The sequence below is a fragment of the Quercus robur genome, chromosome 12 (genome assembly GCF_932294415.1).
Source record: "Quercus robur chromosome 12, dhQueRobu3.1, whole genome shotgun sequence".
Classification (NCBI taxonomy): domain Eukaryota; kingdom Viridiplantae; phylum Streptophyta; class Magnoliopsida; order Fagales; family Fagaceae; genus Quercus; species Quercus robur.
Window position 1 is genome coordinate 2,460,869 of NC_065545.1, and position 25,235 is coordinate 2,486,103.

The following is a 25,235-nucleotide window of genomic DNA, read 5'->3' on the forward strand; positions in this document are numbered from 1 at the left end:
ATGGAGAGTGCCATTGATTCAGAATTCCAACATGAGATATGTGAATCTGGTTTGTATAATATTGACAGACAAGCTGCGAATCGAGAACTAGATGATGATGGGAAACCCAAAAGAACTGGTAATGTTTCTCCGTCCCTCTGATCTCTTTCCAAAGTCCATGCATGCATGTAATACTTTTATCTAGTTATTTATTTGATTGTTTTGTGCATGTATCATTGTAGTGCCGTCTCTCTCATTTCTGACCAATTCCCGTGGATCTCATATTATTTATTTATTCTTCCCTATTTACCAAAACACATATATGTTTATTAATTTATTTTTATGACTTCATGTAATGTATGAATTTAGTAGCCTGGTTGAGAAAAAGCTCGAATTGATAGAAACGGTCAAGAATCTGTGTAACAGAAAATTATTAGGTACTCTCGGAATATCATAAATGCGTACTCCTCCCTCTCACATGAATGGTGAGTCTTACCATGAATTTAATTAGTGGGACCTACCATTTATATGAGAGAAAGGAGTATGCATTTATGATACTCCGAGAGTACACAATAATTTTCCCTGTGTAAGACATGTACAGATGTACTCTTTCTTTTTATTTTTTTTTTTTTTTATTTTGGCTATAAAAAAATAATAATAAAAAGAAAGAGATGGCAAGTGTGGTCACTGTTTCCTCACATACTAATGTACTCTTACTATATATGTTGGAAGGCGAAACCTTCAAAACATAGTCTTTTCCATTTCATAAACTGTCCATTTTACTCATTAGAGCATTTGCAGCAGTGTAGCTAAAAAGCTATGATACTATTTTAGCTCCACCAATATAGCAAAAAAAGCTTGCAGCAGTGGAGCCAAACCCATAAAATTTAGCTGATTTGCTACAGTGCACATCTATCTATAGATGTGCACTGTAGCACTCATCTAAAAAAAAAACAAATTTAATCCAACTCCCGATTAAAATAATAAAAACTCACTTTATTTTTTTCATTCTTTTATTCTCTGCACTCTCAATTCTCTTCCTCAAGCTCTCATCTCTCTCAAGCTCTCATCTCCCAGCCCACTCCACGCCGTCGCCGTCTTAGTCGAGCCCACGCCGTCGCCGTCCCAGCCCACGCCGTCGCCGTCACTCCTTACCACCATTCTTCCTTTGTTCAACCTCACGAAATACCTGTCCTCCTTCACCAGCCTCTCATTCACGTCCTCGCCTCCGGCGAACGACACCGAAGGGCACCGCAGGAACACGAACCGGCTAAACGACGTCGGACTGGTGAAGAGAATCCACTCCCCAACATTGGAATCGCCTCGATGTCTCAACCGATCCTTGGAGTGGCGGTGGAGAGCGAAACCGCCGGCGAAACCGAGCGCCGAAGCGATGAATTCCAAGGAATTGACGAAAGGGAACCGAGAAAGTAGGGATTGGAAGAGGTCTTTGAACTCGAACTGTGAACAACGGAGGAGCGAACTACGTGTCGTTTGCTTGAGCCTTGATTTGGGTTTTTTTTTTTTTTTTCCCTCTGTTGTGGACTACTGCTAGTGGTGGTGGTGGTGGTGGAGGAGGAGGATGTTTGTGCTGTGTGGTGGTGGTGGAGGATGTTTGTACTGTGCGGTGGTCGTGATATATTATTTTATTATAATAGAAATATTATTATTTTATTGTAGTAGAAATATTATTTTATTGTGATGAATATATTATTTTATTGTGTTGAAAGCTAAAATAGATCCACTGCTGTAGTATGTGTGTAGGTAAAATAGATAAAGAAACTTTTGGTGGAGCTAAATTGCTAAAAATTTAGCTCCACTGTTGTGCATGCTCTTATATAGTCTAGACTGCCACATAATCTAAACTCAATTGTTTATTCTTTTCCATTTCATAAATTGTCCATTTTACTCATTATATAGTTTAGACTGTCACATAATCTAAACTCAGCTGTTTATTATTATTATTATTATTATTATTATTATTATTATTATTATTATTATTATTATTAGGGTTGGGTTCAAGTTACACCTGGTGTAACTTTAAGCAATGTTACACCACTCAATATTTTTTAATTTAATGCAAATATTGATAAATCCACCCTTAGATTACATTATCTTCGTATATTCTTCATACTTACAAAATTTTGAGGTGATCAAAAATTAATAGCTATGTCATCAAACAATTGTTAAAATTCAAATTTTTGTAATTTAAAATAATGCATAAAAGATGAGTTTATAGATCAAATGGTAAATAGCATCTGATTGATATGCAAATTGGCATGCATGTTAAGAACATATAGAACATATAATTCAACAGTTGGATTTTAAAAATATTAATTTAATAACAAGTTATTGTGTGGTGTAACATTACTTAGAGTTACACCAGATAAGGGTTGTAATAAGTAAAACCAAGGATCTCTTATTCATTATAAAAATAAATAATAATAAAAATAAATAACCAAGGGATATCATCAATGTTATGGGTGAAGGTCCATTAATGTCAACCTGTAAATTAGATATTTAGATGTCATCAAGCTTCATGATTTTTCCTTTGTGCCAGATTACTCATGGGCTTTAATGAGAGCAGTTGGGGTTCCTCATAAGAGTAAAAGTTCCATAATTGAGTATAAGCAGATGTAAAAGTGATAAATTATTAAGGGTTATGTTAATGAATACTTCTAGGACAATTGTTAATAAACTATATTAAGAAAGTTTTGACACCACTTTTATAATGGGAAATATAAAAAGTTGTCAACAAAATTATTGTTTTGTCATTCTCCCATAAAATATTTCTAAAAATAATTCCTAAATCAATGCTCTTAGTATATTCGTTAACATTTCTCTGTTATTATTAGTGTCTTTTTCCTAACCATGCAAATTAATAAACCCTAAACCTATTAAAGAGTTTTTTAGTTTAATAGCATAATTTATTCTCCATTATTATCATAATTAGAGTTCAAATTAATCCCCAATTATTTATATTTATAACTATTAAATTATCAAAAAAAATGATAAAATAATTATAAAAACAAAAAGAAACAAACAAACAAACAACTAATGTCCACCCTCCATTTCGGTCCACTTTAGTCTATTTCTATCCATTCGGTCCACTTCGGTCCGTTTGGTCCATTTTGGTGCACTTACTTTTTTCTCGGTAAACTTACTTAAAAATGGGAAAAGACAAGTTTGAGTTGAAATTACATTTTCAAAATATGAATTTATTAAAATATATAGATCTCAAACTCATTCCAAATTCTATTAAAATTTAGATCCACACACGCACCTATGAAGTATGAACCCACACACATTAAGGGAACCCACTTCATGACACACCCCTCAATAAGAGGTAAAAAATACTTAATGCAACAACATAAACAATCTTGCTTTTAAGGGTAAAAGAGATGGAAAATACAAAAGCTTTAAAAAAAATTACAATTTTTTTTTTCCTTTTAAAATGACAATGAATGTGATTAGTGTTACGTCAATAATAATATAATAGATAGAGTTCTTAATTACTTTTTTAATATGTACTTAAAAATTGACATGAGTTAATTTAAGATTTAAAAATGATTAATTCAAGCATTTTTGCATGATAAACTTAAAACTTGTATGAGATGCAGGAACTGTGTGGACTGCAAGTGCACATATAATTACTGCTGTGATAAGCACTGGGGTTCTCTCACTAGCCTGGAGTGTTGCACAACTCGTATGGATTTTCGGCATAAGCATTGTCTTAATTTTTGCGGCGATTACATTATATACTGCCAATCTTTTAGCAGATTGTTACAGGTGCCCAGACCCAATTATTGGGAAGCAAAATTACACATACATGGAGGCTATCCAAAACATCTTAGGTAATTTTAAAGTATACACCAAAAATTGTAAAATTAATAACTACAGTTTCATGGTCTAAATTTATTGAAATTGTCTTTTTCCTTTTTATTTTCTAAATGATTAGGTGGAGAAATGTACATGGCTTGTGGGTTGGTCCAAAATATGAGCCTTATTGGAATTTTGATCGGCTATACCATAACAACATCTACAAGCATGGTGTAAGTTTCCCTTTGCATATATGAAAAGTGAAAACTGATACACTTTCCCTAGCAGTATAAGTGTGTTGAGACCTATCTAATTGTTACTATATACGAGTATTGCTGTATATTGTAGGGCTATACATAAATCACATTGCTTCCACAAAAGAGGCCATGAAGCTCCGTGCAAGTTTTCCAACAATCCATACATGATTGCATTGGGGATTTTTGAGATTTTATTGTCTCAAATCCAAAACTTTCATGAATTGTCATGGCTGTCCAGTGCGGCAGCAATTATGTCTTTCGGTTATGCGAGTATAGGGATTGGACTTTCCTTTGCAAGGGTCATCTCGGGTAATGTTCATTCTTTTTCCTCCTTCCTATTTTCTTTTGGCACAGTTATTGACAAGTTCCACACATCCAAAAGATATATATAGACAAGTTTTTCTTTTTATCATAAAACATTCCATGATCATGTAAAGAAAATGTTAAAAGTTTTCGTTCAAATGGTTTAGAGGAATCGCATCTAACCAATTGAAATGACTATATACATTTATTTTAATCAAGATAATGACTACAAATTAAATAGGTTATTGGATTAATATTGCATGTTGAAGGTCTTTTTCATCACCATGTAATAGGTTGAAGGAAAATTCTCCCAAAAATACATATAAAATTTCTCCAATTATTTACTCCATGATCTCATCTATATTTTGTAAGTACCCAACCCTGTGAATTTAGCATAACACATTATTCAAAGTGCAGTTTCTCTAAATTATTTTGATAAATATAGCTTTATCAAATAACTAAAAAATAAATTGTGCCAAATAGACACTAATGAAATATAAATTGGAGTATATTAAAAATGACATAGCAGGATATTTTTTTATATAAACCTAGCAGGATATTTGTTTCCTTGTTTTACCTTGTGCTCATCATTCGAGTTTTTTTTTTTTTTTTTTGGGGGGGGGGGGGGGGGGGGAGGCGTTTAAAAACTGGGAATATTTGTACAGGGCCAAGGGGGAGAACCACTATGACTGGAGTGGAAGTAGGGGTTGATGTATCTCAAGCAGAAAAAATTTGGAGGGAGTGCACAGCATTGGGAAACATTGCACTTGCTTGCACATACACGTTTATTGCAATCGATGTCCAGGTAAAACCAACCACTCTCTCTTTCTTTTTTTTGGGTAAAATACTATTTTGGTCTCTAAACTTTATCAAAAGTTTTTTTTCATTCCTAAACTTTAAGAATTTCATTTTTTGTCCCTAAACTATTGAAAAGTTCATCTTTCGTCCTTAAAATATTGAAAATGTTTTATACATGTCCTTAAACTTTACCAAAAGTTTGTTTTTCATTCCTAAACTGTTAAAAAAGTTCTTTTTTCATCTCTATTTTTTGTCTCTAAACTATTGAAAAAATTCTTTACAAAGTTTAGGAATAAAAAAAGAACTTTTTAAAGTTTAGGGACTAAAAACAAACTTTTTGTAAAGTTTAAGGACCAAAATAATATTTTACCTTTTTTTTCATTGATCTCCCACACCCCCCCCCCCCCCACCCCCCCCTCCTCGATCCCCCTCCCTTTTCATTATTGCATTTGCAACACTCAAAGTTTGTTAGAATTATGATTAAGTAATTAAATTCACTATTTTTTAACAATATAAAATTTTTAGATAACTGGTAATTTATATAGTATTAGAGCAGAAAATCTTGAATTCAATTTATGTTTTAACTCTATCTCCTATTTAAAATACTAAGAATCTCATTTGATGGACCTTATTTATTATGGGGGAATTTATGCCCACAAAATGAAAGGAATTGTTAGAATTATAGTTTAGTAATTAAATTCGTCATTTCCTAATAATTTAAGTAAACTTGGTAATTCTGTAACGCACAACTTAGCTAAATATGCGCTAAACATATTAGAGGTTATTCAGTGTAGATGGAGGATTCACACCTGCTTCCTGTTCTTTTCGCCAATCACGGTTGATTTTCTTTTCAATGAAATGCAATGTCTTTCTTCTCCCCAAAAAAAAAAATTTGGATAATTAATAATTTAACAAAATTAAATAATTTATAATAATATCAAAATTTAGAGCCATTATTTTTACAAGTAAATAAGTCGTAAGATGATCTTATTTTAAATTTTTTTTTTTTTTATAAAAAAAAATGTGATCTTTTTTTCTTTTTTTTGAGAAGCATCAGATTCTTATTTGGATTTCTTATTTCAAGCAAATAAGTTTATTTGATTATATTACAAGAAAATTTTTGACATTCATTTCCTGTGAATTATATTTTCAGGGCACGTTAAAGTCATCACCGCCTGAAAATAAAGTGATGAAGTAGGCTAACACAATAGCTATCTCGACCATGACAGTATTCTTCCTCATGTGCGGTTGCCTTGGCTATGCTGCATTTGGGAACGAGGCACGGGGCAACATGCTGACTGGCTTTGGGTTTTACGAGCCCTTCTGGTTGATAGACTTGGGCAATATCATGATTGTGGTGCACCTATTGGGATCATATCAGGTTATTTCTTTCAAGCATTCCAAATCAATGCTTAATTTTTATTTTATTTTCTTGGATAACATCAAATATTTTTATTAAAAGTTTTCAAAACTCGCCCCTAACCAATAAAACTTACAAACAACTGAACTCACCTGCTAAAACCAATTGTACCGTAATCCAGAAACATTCACCTTGAGAAGCTAAAATCATACTTCATAACTTGAAATTAGCCAAACTTATGATTCAAAATTTCTACACAACATTCTAATTTCAGACCATCTCAGCATCTAGTTCCCCCTCTCCATCAACTATAAATGTGGATTTTTAGTTGGTTTTGGACATTTTGGTAAAGTTCTTTGAGCTCGAATCTTGCCTGTATAAGAAACCAATTGGTGTTTTTTCCTTATAATTAATATTAATTATATCATGGAAAGAATGTCATAAGTTCAAATATATTGTAACTGCACAAAAAATAATGTGAGTTTTATATGTGGAACTCACATATGATATGATACTCACCTTTATAAAAAAAGGAATGTGTAGTATATCGGGTGCATTAAATAATTTCACTCATGTTTTCATTTTGGTTTTGATATACGATGTAAAATTAAGCAATAAGTTTAGAATTGCAAAATTTTTCACAATCGTTAGCGTGATCTATTATGATTGGTATATTATAAATGTAATGTCACTAATAAACCCATATAAAAATGATGTTACTCTAATCATAACTTTATATCTTAACAAAAAGAAAATTTTGTTTCCCTAGCGAGTTGAAAATTAAGTTGTTAGATGATCTTTCATGTTGAATATTTGTGGACAGGTAATTGGGCAACCAGTCTTCCGCATGTTAGAATTATGGGCTAGCATGAGGTGGCCTAACTCAAAGTTCGTAGCTGTGGAGTACCCATTAAACATTGGCAAAATAAGATTTAGTATCAACTTCTTAAGGCTAATTTGGAGAACAATTTTTGTGGTGATAATAACAGTTCTTGCCATGGCTATGCCCTTTTTCAATGAGATGCTTTCACTTCTTGGAGCCATTGCATTCTGGCCAGTTGCGGTCTATTTCCCAGTGGAGATGTACATTACTCAGAAAAAGATTAGGAAGCGAACATTTCAGTGGTTCGGGCTTCAAATCTTGAGCTTGTTTTGCTTTCTTGTTTCATTGGCTGCAGCATGTGGTGCCATCCAAGGATTAAATAAGGGTCTTCATGCCAGCAAGCCTTTCCAGTTCAAACAGTGATTCAGAACCTATAAGCAATTATGATCAATAAGCTGCTATGTTTATATATAACTATTTAAGAGACATGCAAGGATTTTCTTTCTCAATTTCTTGGTTGCTTATAGTGTGGTGAAATTGGGAAACGATCTTGCCTCTCAATTTGTGCAGCAAAGTTCTCACAAAATAATGAAACTAATGTGCTAAACTGCTAATTATGTGGTAACCGCTCCAATATTCCCCATCAAGTATTCTTCGTTTCCTTTTTCTTCTGTTGATACTTGATCCATGCATTCCACTATAATTTTTCTTAATGGAACAAAAGCTATCTCTTCGGCTTGCTGACTAGTAATTATCAACATCATTTGGTCGTCAAGGCCTTTGTAATTCAAGTGGTACTTCTAAGTATTTCTAATAAAGATGTCTAGGGTATAAATTTCTTATCCTCCAACTACTGAATTATAAAAATTAAAAAATAAAATAAAAGAGAGAATATCATTTGGTCAATGACCACTCAGAAGTTAAACAATGAAAGACAACTATACGTCCGAATATAGCTTATAGTCATAACTTATATGCCAATAGACTCTTAGAAAAAAAACAAACAAACAACAACAATCAATCAATGGAATTGGAAACATACTAAAATTCAGAAACACAAGTTATTAGCATGAAGTATTTAATAAAGCATATAGAATTAATTTTTTTGCTTCCATAATAATTCGAGTACATGGCTTGACAAAATGGCAATCTTAAGAGTAAGCAGTGAAAAGGGGATGTGGTGCAAACTTTCTCTACACAGTACACTCACCACGAAGTATTTAGGGCTTTTCTTTGTGGGCTCTACTCAGCCCAAGCCCAATGATAACAGTAATAAATGAAATTGAATGGTTTTGGGCCTCCAAGTCCCATGGATGGCATTGTAACCTTTGGATTCAATGCCCAATAAAAATGGCAATCTACCACAATGTATTGGGCCTCAAAACAAAGCAAAAATGAAAAAGAAAAAATCTTCATTATACGTTATTGGGCTTTTCTGGATCAACAAATTAACAAGCTAGCTACCCAAAGTTGCATGAAGATCTACCTGGCTTAAATGTGTACTTCCCTAAATCTCGCCTAAGATTAATCTTGCTTTTCCAACTGCTAAACCAAACATTAACTACCCAAAATTTCGATTCATCTCAGTAGTACTGAGCATTAAATGCCCAAAACCCCTAAGCTACCATATCCCCCAAGAGCCCCACTTTCACCTGTGCAAGCACTCTACAAGAGATGGTATAACATAATAACTTTTTGCCTACCCCAAGTGAGAAAGTTGTGCTATCATCTATTTTCACAAACAAATCCCCATCCAAAAAGTTCAAGCCCTATTTGGTTTTAGCATCAATCAAAACTCAGTTCTCACAACTTAATTCTCATAATTCAAAACTCTAACTCATATCTCATATTCAATTCTCTAACTCGATGTTCTTCTTCAGATGCAAGACCTAAAGACAAAGAAAGAGACAAAAGTGAAGAAGAATTCTAAGACTGGGATGCACAAGACGAAGAAGAAAAAAGAAGAGGTGTGAGTGTTAGTATGTTTGTACGTGTGGAGTACTAATGAACATAAACTGATTTTCAGAAAGAGCCGTTGGCCTTAACTATGGTCCAACTTGATAGAGACAAGTCAAGAGAGTGTATCCCACTCATTAGGTATTTTTACAAGATGACCACTGTAAGTCTATAACTCAATTCTCATCTAAAAAAAAATTGTTCGCAATTTCCACAACTCAATCTCCCCTTAGTATAAATACAAAACGGTACCCAAAATTGAAACAGGCTATTCTTCATCAATTTTTCAAATAATTATTCTTCTGCATTAGCCTTAAGAGAAAGGAATAACGCATCAGGTTCTCCCCCTCCCTAACTTATATTCTACCTGTACTTTATTGATTGACCTTGACTGTGCTCTAAATTTAGCATTATTTCTACTAGATACGGTTCTATTTGGATAAGTAATCCTCTTCATAGATTTAACAATAATTTGGTTAACATGGTCAGTAAATTTATGAAATTTAACTAGTTCACTTTCCCGTCGTATTAAATATTAATACTAAGCCCACAGGTCACTGGATGAATCAATTCAGGCCATATTGGAAGCGATATCTTGCTCTGCCTCTCTCTTGTGTTTGCAGGCATGAGTTTGGATTGCCCGATAGTAACCAAAGGACAATCCATTTAGCAAGAGTTTTGGGTTACAAAAAATATCCAACAAAGAGACCAAAAAAATCAATAAGTTTCTAATGAGTATGGATTAGGTATTATTACGGTGCACATGACTGGAGCTTTACTGTCAAATGTGTCATATTCTTCTATTTGAATTATATGTAACTTCTTCTAGATTGATGCCTTAGATTATGTGTGCCTAAACAATTGGCTTCTCTATGACCATTCTATGGGTATATGTTTCACTAGTCGCACGAGAGTTAGTAAGAAGCAGAGGGGAAATTGATAGGACATTAAAGTTGCCAACTTGCCTTTCTTCTAGGTGTTTCATGTTTGATTCATTGTACAATTGATACCTCCTTTTTCTTTCTTTGTTTTTCCTGCTCCATTTTGACAGTGCGTAGCCTAAAATTGAATTTTGGGTCATTTGAACAGACTACAATGACTAAAATGGTATGAAGTATCATTTCCAAAAAGAATTGACTAAAATTACTCGGGCACTTACTCTTCTTTAACTTAAAATTTACCAAGAAGAAGGAAGCGAAGAATACAAGACCCACCCCAATAAAAGCTGTGTTAGAATTTGGACAGTCATGTCACCATAGTGGACATGACCATAGCTAATGGGATTAACTCTTATGTACTATAGGCTAGTGGGTTACAAAAAGAGTGTAGCCTCTCTTATTCGTGCAACTCATGGAAATAGAACATATTTTTCCTCTCCACCTTTCTCTCAAAAGCTTTTAGATTTTGTTCTATGGTTCTTAGGTTGTGGATATTGTGTGACTTACTTTAGTTGCAAGTACCAGAATGAGCAACAACTGTTAAGTTATAACAATATAATTTACAATGTGAAAAAACGTGAAAAAACAGCATACACAATCCTATCCTAGAGAGATATATACTCATTTTCTTACACAATGGAACATGCTCTACTTAGTAGATTGGTGCCAAGATCAAATTTTTGGAATTGGGATTTTATGAGAAAGTTGTTATTATTGTCTTCTCTTGCTACAAACTTTGATCTCTATTTATATTAATTATCAATTTATCATAGATACGAGTTTATTCCCTCCACCCCCAGTATATTGGAGATCACAAATCGGTCCTGTCTTGTGTCAAATTCTCAATGAACTTAAAGGCTCAGAGCTTAGGAGGTTGCAAATTGTAATACACCATCATAAAGTTGATCTTGGAGTGGAATACTCTCCCTGTTAAAAGAAATATGGAAGTATCATCCAAATTAAACCAATGGGATAAATATAATTTACTTATCTTCTTAAAAATAAAAATATAATTTACTTAAAATTAACTCATTTTTATTTCACTAAGATAACTTAAGTCAAATGTATTGTGTTTGGCATCTCCAATAAAAGTTGTGGTTGGTATAGTGCCTTATGGAATGGTATAGGTGTGGTTGGTATAGTGCCTTATGGAATGGAGAGCAATTAGTGGACATGTGAGACTAGCATTAAAAATACGGAAGCCGGCCCGGAAACATCCAAAAAGTATTAATCTTCTCGAAGTTTGACTAATAATGAGTGGTATACACTCAATAAACCACATGATAGAATAAAGAAATAAAAATTTAAAAAATAAACAACCAGCGAAAAAGAATCAATAAAGAAATCAAGAGAATTTCTGGGGAAGCAAACATACAATTTGTCTTCTATTAGATCAACGCCCCTATATGGCAGCATCACTTTGAAGTCAACTTTATACTGGAGTTTGAACTTTGAACCTGGGCTAGAGAAAAATAACAAATTTTCTCATCCACTTACTCAGTCCTTGATAAAATATAAAAGGCTCTCGTTTTTTGTGTGGGCCTGCATATTTATGTAGGCCTCTCACAGGTATGTCGTAAAGCTGATGCATAAAAGATGTTTTTTGGGGTTCGATAGCTAACTACAAGACAGTCTAAACCCTTCTCCAAAAAAAAAAAAAAAAGTCAGTTTAAACGGCAAAAATTGCCCATTACCATCAATTTTGAAAATAATTTGTCCAGAAACACTGTTTCTGAACTATATAGCAATGTACCACTTTTTCTGGTACTCGAGCTTGGTGAGCTCGAGTACCATGTTTTTTTAATCCACTGTCGCCCCATATTCAAGGAGCCCTATAGTGGCGTTTTTAAGCCCTATAGTGACGTTTTCGGGCCCTATAGCGGCGTTTTTAAGCCCCCATACCGGGTTAAGGGCCCTATAGTGACGTTATTTCCAAAATTGATGGTAATGGGCCATTTTTGCCAGTCTAAACCCAATAAATTACAATGGACATAAATATATTTGTTCTATTAGGTTTACTTCTTAGTAATAATTCTTCATTTATGTACAGATCACATCAATTTGTGTAATTGTGTAAATGGATTTTGTAAGAACCAAGTACAGGAACTCTGGGCCTTAGGTCCCTTGGGCTCACAATTTATTTGTAGTGGGTTTAAGGATTTCCTACAACGGGTCGTTCTCGGCAGAGAGACTCAAAGCAGTATTCAGTTGAAAGGCTCTCTCCTTGACTATTTTCTCTCCATTTTTCTGAACCCCCTCTTCTCCCAACTTTCTTCTATTTATAGTCAAGGTTAGTGGGGAGATCATGATTACAATCACCGTTAGTGCTACTAAGGGTCCAGTATTATCTGGTTAAAGTGGCCGTTTAGGTGGAAGGGCGGTGCAGCATTTATGATCTTGGGACTTGTTTCCACTTGCGCCGATTATGTTCGGCACCTCGCGTCCCCGTTCATATCGTGTCCTTCCCGGTCATGACTCAAGCGCTCTTCCGGGAAGGAGTAACCGGAAAAACTCCGGGAACATTGTGCTCAAAACCTGTTTTTACCTTAAGGCAGTTTCAAGAAGGGTCCGGGCCCAAGGACAGTACGGGCTTTGGAAGCTCGGCACCGGGCCTGCATCCAGGGCCGGTATGGACTTGGGCCCGGGGCCCAGACGGATCTGGGCCCAAGGGAAGTATGGACTTTGGGAGCTCGGTGCCGTACAATAGCCCCCCCTTGATTCATACTCGGTTGCCGAGGAGAATCAAGGTGCTGTTTAGGGCCTTTTGATCCCAGGAGTCTTCTAGCCTTGGGCTTCTGGCTGTCACTTCTAATTAACATTCATCTCAAAAGACGCGCCGTTTCGCGGCGCCAGGCTCAGTCATCATTATTGCCTGACGGTTCGCAAACCGAAGCGGCGCGCACGTCAGTTACGCTTGGCATTCGTTGGGTCGCTCGTAGGCTGTGCCCATTTATTGCTTGATAAAGCGTTTCCTCTCCCCCCGTTTCTTTTGGCTCTATAAATGGTCCTTCTCCACACATCATTCCATTTTTCCTTCGCCTCTGATCTTTAGCGTTTACTCTCTGCCGACCATAGTTCTGTGTGCTTGCTCGCTCAGCGCTCTTTTCCTCCTTAGAACCCACAGTAAGTCTTCCTTCCCCTTCCTTTTCCTTCAGCTTTGCTTTTTTGAGTTTATTCTTATAGTTTTAGGCTTTATAGATGGGTTATTCTTACCTCCTAGATACCCCGGCTGCGTTGGCCACCTTTAGGAGTAAATTTAGCATTCCCAGTGACGTGGACGTGGCCTACTGTCATGAGAGTGATATGGAATTCCACCGAGGGCAGGGTACAGCCTTCTTTCCTTTGATGTCCATCTTAGAAGGTGGGGTTAGGTTCCCGGTAGATCCCCTCCTGATAAACACACTCATCTACTATGGGTTGTGCCCCGACCAGCTTCCCCCCAATTTTTACCGGGTAGTTAGTTGTGTTAGCCAATTGAACCGAACCTTTAACTTACAATTAGACCAACATGATATTAACCAAATGTACAGCCTCTGTGGGAGCAAGTCCACAAATTATTATTTAAAGACGAGGGATGCTCGGGTACGGCTGATATCTTGCCTACCCGATTCGAACAGGAACTCCGCCGGGGAGTTCGTCAGGGTGCGCGGCAATTGGTTTGCCGGGGAGATCCCTTGCCCTCTCACACGCCGTGAAGTGGGTTCGTACCCTCCCCTTCTTATAGTTGTTTGAGTAAAAAAATTTGTTTGTTAAAGGCTAACGCGTCATCTGTTCTTTCGCAGACGGCAAAGTTTTTGCTCAGGATCTCAGAGCAGTCCACGTCAGGGACCTAAACTTCGTCCTTCGTTCCGAGATCTTTGTGCATTGGGACGGGCAACTCCGGGCCTCCCACCTGATCCTCGGCGTGGAACCGGTCTACTCTACCTGGCAGCCTTTCAAGCAGGCGTTGATAGTAGACAGCCCCCTGCTATCGTACATAGACGTCCGGTACGTGAACTTCTTGCCGCCGAAGCTTACAACCGGGGAAGCGAGGGAATTTGGTCGGCGGTTCACTACCGCGGATGAACTAGCCCCCCTACGAGACGACTCCGCGGAACAGGTATCCCGGCGCCTTAGAGAGAGAGCTCACGAAGCCTTACAACAAGGGGACCAAGCCCAAGAGCAGCCCCATCCCGAGGATCGACCTGCCGAGAACCATCAGCAAGTGACAGACGCGGCTAACCTGCTAGCTGAAGCGATCCAGCCCGGAGTAAGAATGGTGGCAAGGAGAGCAATGACCCTAGACAGGTTCGTGCCTGGTGCCCGGCCGACCAACCAGCCCCCGCCTACTCAGGGTCGGGGTCCAGTTTCTCAACCTCCTCCCCCCTCGCAGTCCGGACGTGCCCGGAAGAAACAGAAAGTTACCGAGCAACATTCCACGGGTCCGGGGGACGCCGTAGTTCAGACTCCTCCCCGTCCAACCGGCGGGATCGTTATCCGCGAGCCGCCAACCGAGGCTGGCACGGGGGGCGCGTCTTCCTCCCAAGTGGCTCCAGCTTGGGAGCCTAAGTTCCTTTTGGACGGCAAGCCATTGCCCTCAACCGCCTCCATCCGGATGTGGGATAAGGGCGAGGGCGGACGTATCGCCCATACTTTGGCTGGAGCTCTTCAACTCCCCGAGGACGTGCATGCTTTCGAGGATGGGTCCGAGGAGTCTGTGGGGCGCCGGTTAGAGTGGCACGCCATTGCGGTAATTCTTTTATCTCTTCTCTTTCGTATATATATATATAGATTTCCCCGGATTTCCTTGTTAACCCCCGTGCTTGCTAGGCCGCTCAACTGGCTCATATCGTGGCTGCCCGGGCTCGGGAGCTTGATGAGGAGAATGAGCGTGAGAAGGAGGCGCGGGAGGCAGCAATGAAAACTGCTAAGGAAAAGGCGAAGATTGCTGATTCTGCCGAGAAGAAGGCTGCAGCCGCGGAGAAGTTCCGAGCATCGGCTGAAAAAAGGTGTGCCGAACTCCTGGCCCAGCAAAATGAGACAGAACTTAAGCTGGCCGAAGCCCTCAGCCTCAACACTTCTCATGCTGATGAGATAGCCGATCTCAGGGCCGGCTTGGCGGCCGCGGAGCAGAAGTGGTACGATGTAGGTTTCGCAGATGCCGAGAACTCTGCAGAGCCGGTGGTTACTGGGGCTCGGCGTATGGGTTTTGAGGCCGGATGGTTTGCTGCTCTTCAGGCACTGGGAGTTCCTGAGGATTCACCGCTGAGGGACCCCAGCCAAGTCCCATTCCCGAACCCTGAACCTGCCGGCCAAGATGCCCCGGCCGCTCTTGACGAGGAGGAGACGGCTAGTATGAGGGAGTTGGTTGAACAAATCGACTCCCATGCTGAGCCCGAGGAACTAGAGGCGACGAGCATACCTACCGTGCAGGAACTTCTTGACGAGGCCCAGCCTCTCACCCTGACCGTCCAGCAGGAAGTGCCCCCGCCGACTCAACCCCTTAGTTGACTTTATTTCCTTTTTATTTCATTTTTTATTTGCCTATGTCACCGGGATGTGGTGACCGAACCGTTGCACTATTTTATTGGTTTTATTTTGCCCATGTCACCGGGATGTGGTGATTGAACAATTTGTTTTTACTTGTTTAATTGGTAGTCCGTTCCCTTTTCCTGTTTCAATTTGTTGAGTGAAATTACTTCCGTTTGCGCTTTGCTTGAATTATACCCGTGCTATGGCCGTTTGACAGAATGTTACCCCGGAGAGCCTGTAGTTTTGAGAGCGCTATTTGGACTTAATTTTTGTAAAAAGGCATAGGTTTTTATTAGGTTTTGGTTTGACCGAGAATGGAGTTTTCGTTATCCGAGCATTTGTTTTCAAGGTCTTCGTTTGTCCGAGTATTCGATTTTAACCGGGAACTAGTTTCGTATATTTAATTCGCAAGTTTCACACATGCTCGGTGATTTTGACTGGGCCGAGGGTCAGGTGTATGCCCTTAAGATTTATTCGTCAGATTTTCACATGCTCGGCGATATTGATATAGCCGAGAGTCAGGTTTCTGTTCTTAGGATCTTGTTCGTAAGGTTTTCACCTGCTCGGCGATATTGATCGAGCCGAGTGTCAGGTTTCTGTCCTTAGGATTTTGTTTGTAAGGTTTTCACCTGCTCGGCGATATTGATCGAGCCGAGTGTCAGGTTTCTGTCCTTAGTATTTTGTTTGTAAGGTTTTCACCTGCTCGGCGATATTGATCGAGCCGAGTGTCAGGTTTCTGTCCTTAGGATCTTGTTCGGTTTTCACATGCTCGGCGATTCTCTTAATGCGCGTTACTGGTTCAAAAACAGCAATGACAAAAAGGTTCATCATACTCTTAATCTTCACAGAATACAAGTTTTGACTTACATCGAGGGTTACGCGTAGAATTTCTTCAGGTTGTTGGCGTTCCATGGTCGGGGGAGCGGCCTCTCGTCCAGGTCCTCCAAGTAGTAAGCTCCTGCCCCTGCGATGGCTGTGACTCTGTATGGTCCCTCCCAACTTTGAGCAAGCTTCCCTGCAGCCACGTCCCGCATGTTCCCTACTACCCTTCTTAACACCAATTCCCCAGCGCTGAATTCCCTGGTCCTCACATTTCGGTTGTACCTTTGCGCCAGCTTCTGTTGATACTCGGCAAGACGTACGGTCGCGGCCTCCCTGCATTCTTCTAGCCAATCCAACTGCTCCATCATAAGGTCGGCGTTCTGCATGGGGTCGAACCCGGCAACCCGCGCGCTGCACAAGCTCACCTCGGTTGGTATTACCGCTTCTGCTCCGTATGCCAGAGAAAATGGGGTTTCCCCCGTGGATCTCCTGGGGGTCGTTCGGTAGGCCCACAAAACACTGGGTAGCTCTTCTGCCCACCTTCCTTTCGCTCCATCCAACCTTCTCTTGAGCCCGTTCAAAATAGTCTTGTTCACTGCTTCAGCTTGGCCGTTGCTCTGGGGGTATGCCGGGGTCGAATACTTGTTCTTGATGCCGAGCTCGCTGCAAAATGTCCGAAAAGCGTTGCTGTCGAACTGTAGCCCGTTGTCTGTCACTAGGGAATTCGGCACCCCAAACCTTGTAACTATGTTTTTCCACACAAATTTTTTCACGTCGGTATCCCGGATATTGGCTAAGGCTTCAGCTTCAGCCCACTTTGTGAAGTAATCTACGGCCACCAGAACAAAACGGCGGTTCCCCGTTGCTCGGGGGAATGGCCCGAGGATGTCGAGCCCCCATTGTGCAAATGGCCACGGACTGCTGACAGGGTTTAGATGTCCGGCAGGCTGATGGATCATTGGGGCGTGCCTTCGACATTGTTCGCAACTTCGAACATATTCGGCGGCGTCCTTCTGCATCTGTGGCCACCAAAACCCCTGCGTCATTGCTCTGTGTGCTAAAGATCGTCCCCCGGCATGCCCGCCGCATACTCCTTCATGCAGCTCGGTTAGAAGTTCCTGGATTTTTTCAGGATGCAGGCACAAGAGGTAAGGGCCAGCGAAGGACCTTCTGTACAACTTTCGGTCCGAAGACAACCAATACCTGGGAGCCATTCGTCGAATCTTATTGGCCTCGGCCTCATCCTCTGGAACTTTATCTTCGGAAAGAAAGTCTATGATTGGATTCATCCAGCATGATCCGGGCACCGCCACTTGCGCAACCCCTACTCCAGCTTGGTCGAGGGCAGTCTTCACACAGATGCTCGGTTCCCTTACCAGTTCAATCGTGATAAGCCTTGGTGTGTCCTCGGTAGCCGATGAGGCTAAAGTGGCAAGAGAGTCAGCATGCTTGTTTTGCGACCGGGCTACCTGGGATATTTTTACCGTTCCAAACCGACCGATAATCTGCTTTGCCGTACTCAGATAAGCTTTCATCCGGGGATCCCGAGCCTCGAAGTCACCAGTGATCTGATATACAACCAGCCGAGAGTCCGAGTAGACTTCCACGTCCCTGGCGCCCAGATGCAATACTGCCCTCAGTCCGGCCAACAAGGCCTCATATTCGGCTTCGTTGTTCGAGGCTTTGAACCCCAATCTGAAGGAATGTTCCAGTCGCATACCCTCAGGGGTGATTATGACAATACCGGCCCCGGCCCCCATAGCGTTTGCTGCGCCGTCCACAAATAACCTCCATGGGCGAATCTCCGCACTACAGATTACCTGGCCTTCGTTCTTAGGTGTAAATTCCGCGATGAAATCAGCGAGAATCTGCCCTTTCACCGAGCTTCTAGGTCGGTATCTTATGTCGAACGATCCCAACCGAGTTCCCCATTTAGCAATCCGTCCTGTGAAATCGGACCACTTCAACAGTGACTGTAATGGATACTCGGTGAGGACGAACACTGTGTGTGCCTGGAAGTAGTGTGGCAACTTCCTCGTGGCGTGTACCAAGGCCAAAACCAACTTTTCAAGCGGCAGGTACCTTGTCTCGGCATCGACCAAAGTTTTGCTTACGTAATACACCGGTATTTGCACTCCCCGGTCCCTTAGTAATACAGCGCTTACGGCATGATTGGTTACTGCAAGGTACATAAACAGATCCTCCCCGGGCTCTGGGGCCGTCAACCTCGGCGCCTTTGCCAAATACTCCTTTAGTTCTCGAAAAGCTTCATCGCAGCTCTCGTCCCACTGAAACCCCTTCCACTTCTTCAAAAGTTGATAGAATGGCCGGCAGCGATCGGCAAATTTGGAGATGAACCGGTTCAGGGCGGCCAACATCCCGGTGAGCACCTGCACCTCCTTAGGGTTGCTCGGGGGTTTTAGGCGATTGATTGCCTCTATTTGATCGGGGTTAGCCTCTATTCCCCGAGTGGAGATCAGATAGCCTAGGAACTTGCCAGCCCCCACGCCGAAAGTGCACTTTTCGGCATTGAGGCGCAGCCCGTGTCGTCGTAGTATCTCGAATATTCCCCGAAGGTCTTCAATATGCTGCGACTCTTTTCTGCTCTTTACTACCATGTCGTCGATATAAACCTCAACCGTGCAGCCAATTTTGTCCCGGAACATCCTTGTCATCATACGTTGGTAAGTGGCCCCGGCATTCTTCAATCCAAACGGCATGACCTCATAGTGATAGTTCGCGTTCGGGGATATAAATGCTGTCTTCTCTCGGTCCTCGGGTGCTAAGGCAATCTGGTGATACCCTTGAAAGGCGTCCAGGAAACTCATTCTCGGGTGCCCGTACGTGGCATCCACCAACTGATCAATCTTGGGCATCGGGAACGGATCCTTGGGACATGCTCTGTTTAAATCGGTGAAGTCCACACAGACTCTCCATTTACCGCTCTTCTTCTTTACTACGACAGTGTTTGCTAGCCATCTTGGGAAGAATATTTCTTTTATGACCCCGGCTTCTTTCAGTCGCTGGACCTCCAGGTTTACTGCATCGACGTGCTCCTTTGATGCTCTTCTCGGCTTCTGCTTTTTCGGAGGAAATGATGGGTCCACATTGAGTTTGTGAACAATGAACTCGGGGTCTACGCCGGGAACTTCATACGGGTTCCATGCGAAGACATCTATGCTCTGCAACAGGAACAACAACACCTCTACCCTTTCCCTGTCACCCATGCTTGTACCTATCTGGAAGAATTTGTCACCATCTGGGAGAATTCTTACCTTCAGCACCTCCTCGGCAACGTCCGCCCCCTTTTCCTGGGGTATCTGTAATTGCTATGCTGTCTCCTTCTCGGCGTGCTCAGCTTGGCCGAGCTGTTCCTTTTCCCACTGGACCGCGGCTACGAGGCATTGCTTCGCCACCTTCTGACTCCCCCTTACCTCTGCAACCCCGTACTCAGTAGGAAATTTTACTTTTACGTGAAGGGTGGACGGAACAGCCCCCATGGCGTGAATCCACGGCCTCCCCAGGATCGCGGTGTAGGGTGCGAACGATCGGACTACTATGAACGTAACTACAACTTCCTTGCCCTCCATGTCCACTGGGAGTGAGATTTGCCCCTCGGGAATCACAATTCTCCCGTCAAACGAGACCAATGGCGTGTTATACGTCGCCAAATCCTGGGTTTTTAACCCGAGCCCTTCGAAGAGATCCGGGTACATGACGTCAGCCCCGCTACCCTGATCAATCATCACCCTCTTCACCAAGAATCCGCCTATCCGGGCTGTGACCACCAAAGCGTCGTCGTGAGGTTGGATGGTTCCTTCGAAATCATCTTCTCCGAACGAGATGTCCGGTCGTCCAACTCTTTTTTGTTTCTTGGATGATTCTCCCCCCGCGCAAGCCATTGTCATCACCATCTTCGCCGCTGCTGTCCCTCTCGGTGCGGCATGAATGACGTTGATCACTCCCCGGGGTGGTGGGGGGGGATTCCTTCTCTGTGGGACGCCCTGCTCGGTATCCCGGTCAGCGGAATCTGCTACGAACTCTTTCAGGTGCCCTGCCTTCACTAACTGCCCGAGATGATCTCTCAATACCCTACACTGCTCGGTGGTGTGCCCCTTGTCTCTGTGATAAGTGCAGTACAGGCTTTGGTTCCTCCGAGATGGATCGCCCCCCATTTTGTTCGGCCATCTGAAGAATGGCTCGTTCCTTATCCGTTCCAGTATCTTGTGCACGGGCTCTTTAAATAACACATTAACCCCTTCGAACTGCACCTCTGGTTCCTGCATTCTGAAGTCCCTTTTCGGCTTTGGCGGCAAGATGTTTTGCCGAGATCTCCCCGAAAAAGGAGCTTTCCCCCTGCTTTGCAGCCGGTCATCCTCCAAGCGTTTGTACTCCTCTATGCGTCTCATCAGTTGCCTCATGTTCTCCGGGGGTCTTCTTGTCAACGACTCCCGTAGTTCAGAATCCTCGGGGAGCCCCATCCTGAAGGTGCTAGCCGCAATCTTCTCGTTTCCCCCACCAATCTCATTGTAGAGTTCCCAGTATCGGCTGGCATAACTCCGAAGGGTTTCCCCGACCCTCATTTTCATGGAAAGCAACGCGTCGACCGGTTGTTGCACTCGGCTGCATGTTACGAACCTGCTGCCGAACTCCTGAATCAGTTCGGCGAAGCTGTGTATAGAACCTTTCCGCAACCCATTGAACCACCTCAGTGCGGTAGAGCCGAGACTGGAAGGGAATACTTTACACATCAATGCGTCGTTGTGCGCATGCAACGACATCATGTGGATGTAATGACTGACATGCTCCACGGGGTCTGTCCTCCCCTCATAGGAATTGAATGGTGGGCGCGCGAATCTGCTCGGCATGGGTGCCCGTTCAATCTCATCCGAGAATGGAGACCGGGCCGCCATCCGCAAGGCCCTGCTCATGGCATCCATTGCGGCGTTGTGGTGCTGCTGCTCCTCTGGCGACTCTGACCCTTGGTTATCATACCCATGTGACCGGGAACGGTCCCGTCTACGACGAATATCCCGGGGGTGACGACGTGACTCTTGAGAATGGGATCGGTCTCGGCGTTGTTGCGTGACAGGTCGGCTGGAACCTTCCTCGCCACGGTTCCTCCTATGTTGGGGGTTGTGGTACCTTTCCTGGCGCCGACCCCTTGCCTCCAGCTCCAAGTCCATTACCAATCTGCGCAACCGCTCCAGCTCCCGGTCTCTATCATCAGGTTGCCGATGTGCTGAGACGTTTGAAATCGTCCGGTGCGTTTGGTCCGATCCTTCTCCCAGTCCGGACCCTTCCTCTCCTCTTGAATGCTCCCTATCCTCCAGCCGCTTCTGCCTTCTCTCCCTCCACGTCGATCCCCGGGAAGATCCTGCGGAATTGCTCGGAACGTGCCCTCTTGAACGCTCCTCAGACATCTTCTTGCTTGAGTCTCACTCGAACCACAGCTTCGTAGGATGGCCCCACGGTGGGCGCCAATTGTAAGAACCAAGTACAGGAACTCTGGGCCTTAGGTCCCTTGGGCTCACAATTTATTTGTAGTGGGTTTAAGGATTTCCTACAACGGGTCGTTCTCGGCAGAGAGACTCAAAGCAGTATTCAGTTGAAAGGCTCTCTCCTTGACTATTTTCTCTCCATTTTTCTGAACCCCCTCTTCTCCCAACTTTCTTCTATTTATAGTCAAGGTTAGTGGGGAGATCATGATTACAATCACCGTTAGTGCTACTAAGGGTCCAGTATTATCTGGTTAAAGTGGCCGTTTAGGTGGAAGGGCGGTGCAGCATTTATGATCTTGGGACTTGTTTCCACTTGCGCCGATTATGTTCGGCACCTCGCGTCCCCGTTCATATCGTGTCCTTCCCGGTCATGACTCAAGCGCTCTTCCGGGAAGGAGTAACCGGAAAAACTCCGGGAACATTGTGCTCAAAACCTGTTTTTACCTTAAGGCAGTTTCAAGAAGGGTCCGGGCCCAAGGACAGTACGGGCTTTGGAAGCTCGGCACCGGGCCTGCATCCAGGGCCGGTATGGACTTGGGCCCGGGGCCCAGACGGATCTGGGCCCAAGGGAAGTATGGACTTTGGGAGCTCGGTGCCGTACAGATTTTAAATTTGCAATACAGCGGTTCTAATTTTTCTTTTAGATATTCTACTTTTTGCTAACAAAAGTTTATCATTGATTAGTGACTGCAATCAGTAATCCCATACATCTCATACTCCAGAACCAGAAGTACGTTGTATCTACATATTAGACAAATGATGCAGATGACCTTTACTTTTCTTTTTTCCTAGTGGCCAACTGGCCATAATCTTAGATTTGTTGAGAGACTTTTATTCCTTCCTTCCATGACAAAATACATATATTCTTTTCCTTTTCTCTTTCACATTCTTTATTCTTGTACTTTTTAAGAACTAAATGAAGGTCTAGACACCACCAAAGGTGAGTGATCCAATGGCAAAGTTTACTCCCATAGTTTTATTCAAATCCACATCTTATATTCAAATCCTTGGGAGCACAAAGTATTCAGGTAATGCTACCGGGATCCTCGTGGGATTAAGGTTAAGATATGGCTAAACACACCTGTACGTTTTTAGACTCCTTATACAAGTTGTTTAACCTAGTTATTTAACCAAGAGATTACTTAGATAAATTATTCAATTCTATGTTAACACAATAAAATCATATCATGTAAATAATGCGAAAATATAAAGAACACAACGATATGATAACCCAGGAAAACCTAATTGGTAAAAAACCTGGTGAGGATTTAATATAACTATTCTCAAGGTAAAACAGATTCACTATGAAAGAATTGAAATTTGTACAATAGAACTTAGACCACTAACATCCTATTGCTACCTTGAGTAGAAAACTTACTACCACAACCACGTGATAGTTCCGAGTCTAAGGACTACTTCTTTCTTTGATCCATTGTAACTACAAGTTCTCCTACTTGTGACTTAGAGACTCCACTCAAAGGTTTCAAATCTTCTTTAAAGTTCTTTATGCAGCAACTGAAGAAATCACTAAGTTCTTGACATGAATCTTGATCCTGATAATCCTAAATGTGTGTATGAAGGTAAACACCTCTAGATCTCACAAAAAATTCAACATACAACTCACCAAAAAGACCTTTAAAACGTAGTTAGGGTTTTTCTTTTTGTACTTAGAGTAAAACACAAAACCCTACACGTCAAACGGGCTTGGGCTGAATTGGAATTTCTACAGAAAAATAAATCTGCTCATGATTCGATCAATCGAGCCTTGTAGATTAAGTCCAATAATTTCTGCAATCACTCGATTCCAATTTTACAAGTAAACACACTTTGAACAAGTCTAAACCTAAACTCTATGTTTTGATCATAGTTTGCCAACACAATACGAATTGAAGTTCTAATATATTAGATCCTAAAGTCTTAGAACCTAACAACACCTAATAGAGCACCGCATGATGATACAAGAAATCAGTGACCTGATTGTGTGGTGTTGACCAAAGATCCTCTAATGATTAAGTCAGAATCTCACAAAAGATCTCCGAAAACTCTAAATATGTAAGACTTAAGATTTTTTTGGGTGTACCTTGAAATGAAAAAGGTTTGGTCTTTATATAGGATATCTCGAGTGGATCGTGTTTCCCTTGATTCTTACTACCTTCCTTATAGGACAAGTGAATATGGAATTAGTGGGAGCAAGATATATACTTGGAAATCGTTCCCATGTTCTTTGTAGTGGGTTGGAGAAGTGATCTTCATCTATGATATCTAAGTAATGATTTGGTTTGTGTGACTGTGGAGTGATTGTCATTGTGGACAAGTATACTTTAGACTATCCTGTGATCAGAACAGTTTGTTTGTGACTTTTACCTTTGGATGGGTTACATTCATTATGAACGTATGTTTTGGACGTGTGTTGCTTTTAATTACTCATAAGTGCACATTTCTGCACTTAAGCCTCTCGAGGTTGTGATTCTTTTTGTAATTTTTTTTTTTTTTTTAAAGTTCTTTTTAATGGAGATGTAAATTTTTTGTCCAGTAATTTTGCCCGTTAGGTCACCTCTTGTTAGGATGAATCTTTTAACATCTCTTCTCTCTTTCATTGAGTTTTTCCTCATGAAGTTAGAAATGGGAATAGGTCATTTCCCCCTTCTTAGTGTATACTTGTATTAAAAAAATCAAATAAACAAAATGATGCTATAGAGTATAGACTAGCTAATCCATGCTCTTTGGCGGCGGACTATCTAATAGGCTAATTTGCAAATGTACTACACAAGATATAATATATTTGGGTAATACTATAAATATAATATTTTTCACAACAATTTAATTAATAAATTTTTATAAGATTTTATATATGCCCACTATTTTCTCTTAAACCTAATCTCACCCAAAGTTTTTATATTATAAACCATTTGCGAATTGCGACTAACCAGAAAAATTTTATATTAAAAAAAAAAAACTACAAGCGTGACTTTTTTTTTTTTTTTTTTTCAGTCTGCTGTATAGTCACGCACGCGTGCACTCTCCATCTTATTAAAACATATTCTCTTTTTGTTTGGACGTAATAATATTAAATGTAGATGTTGGTTAAAATAAATAAATAAAAATTAGATGTTAGAATTATTAAATTATTTATTTTCATGGATCAAAACAAATTATTACTAAGGCTAT

At 41.2% G+C, this 25,235-nt stretch overlaps 1 pseudogene; it reads left to right on the forward strand.

Annotated features, from left to right (window-relative positions):
* Nucleotides 1-7,784, forward strand: LOC126710221 (amino acid permease 6-like; annotated as a pseudogene).
* The last annotated feature ends 17,451 nt before the right edge of the window (nt 7,785-25,235 follow it).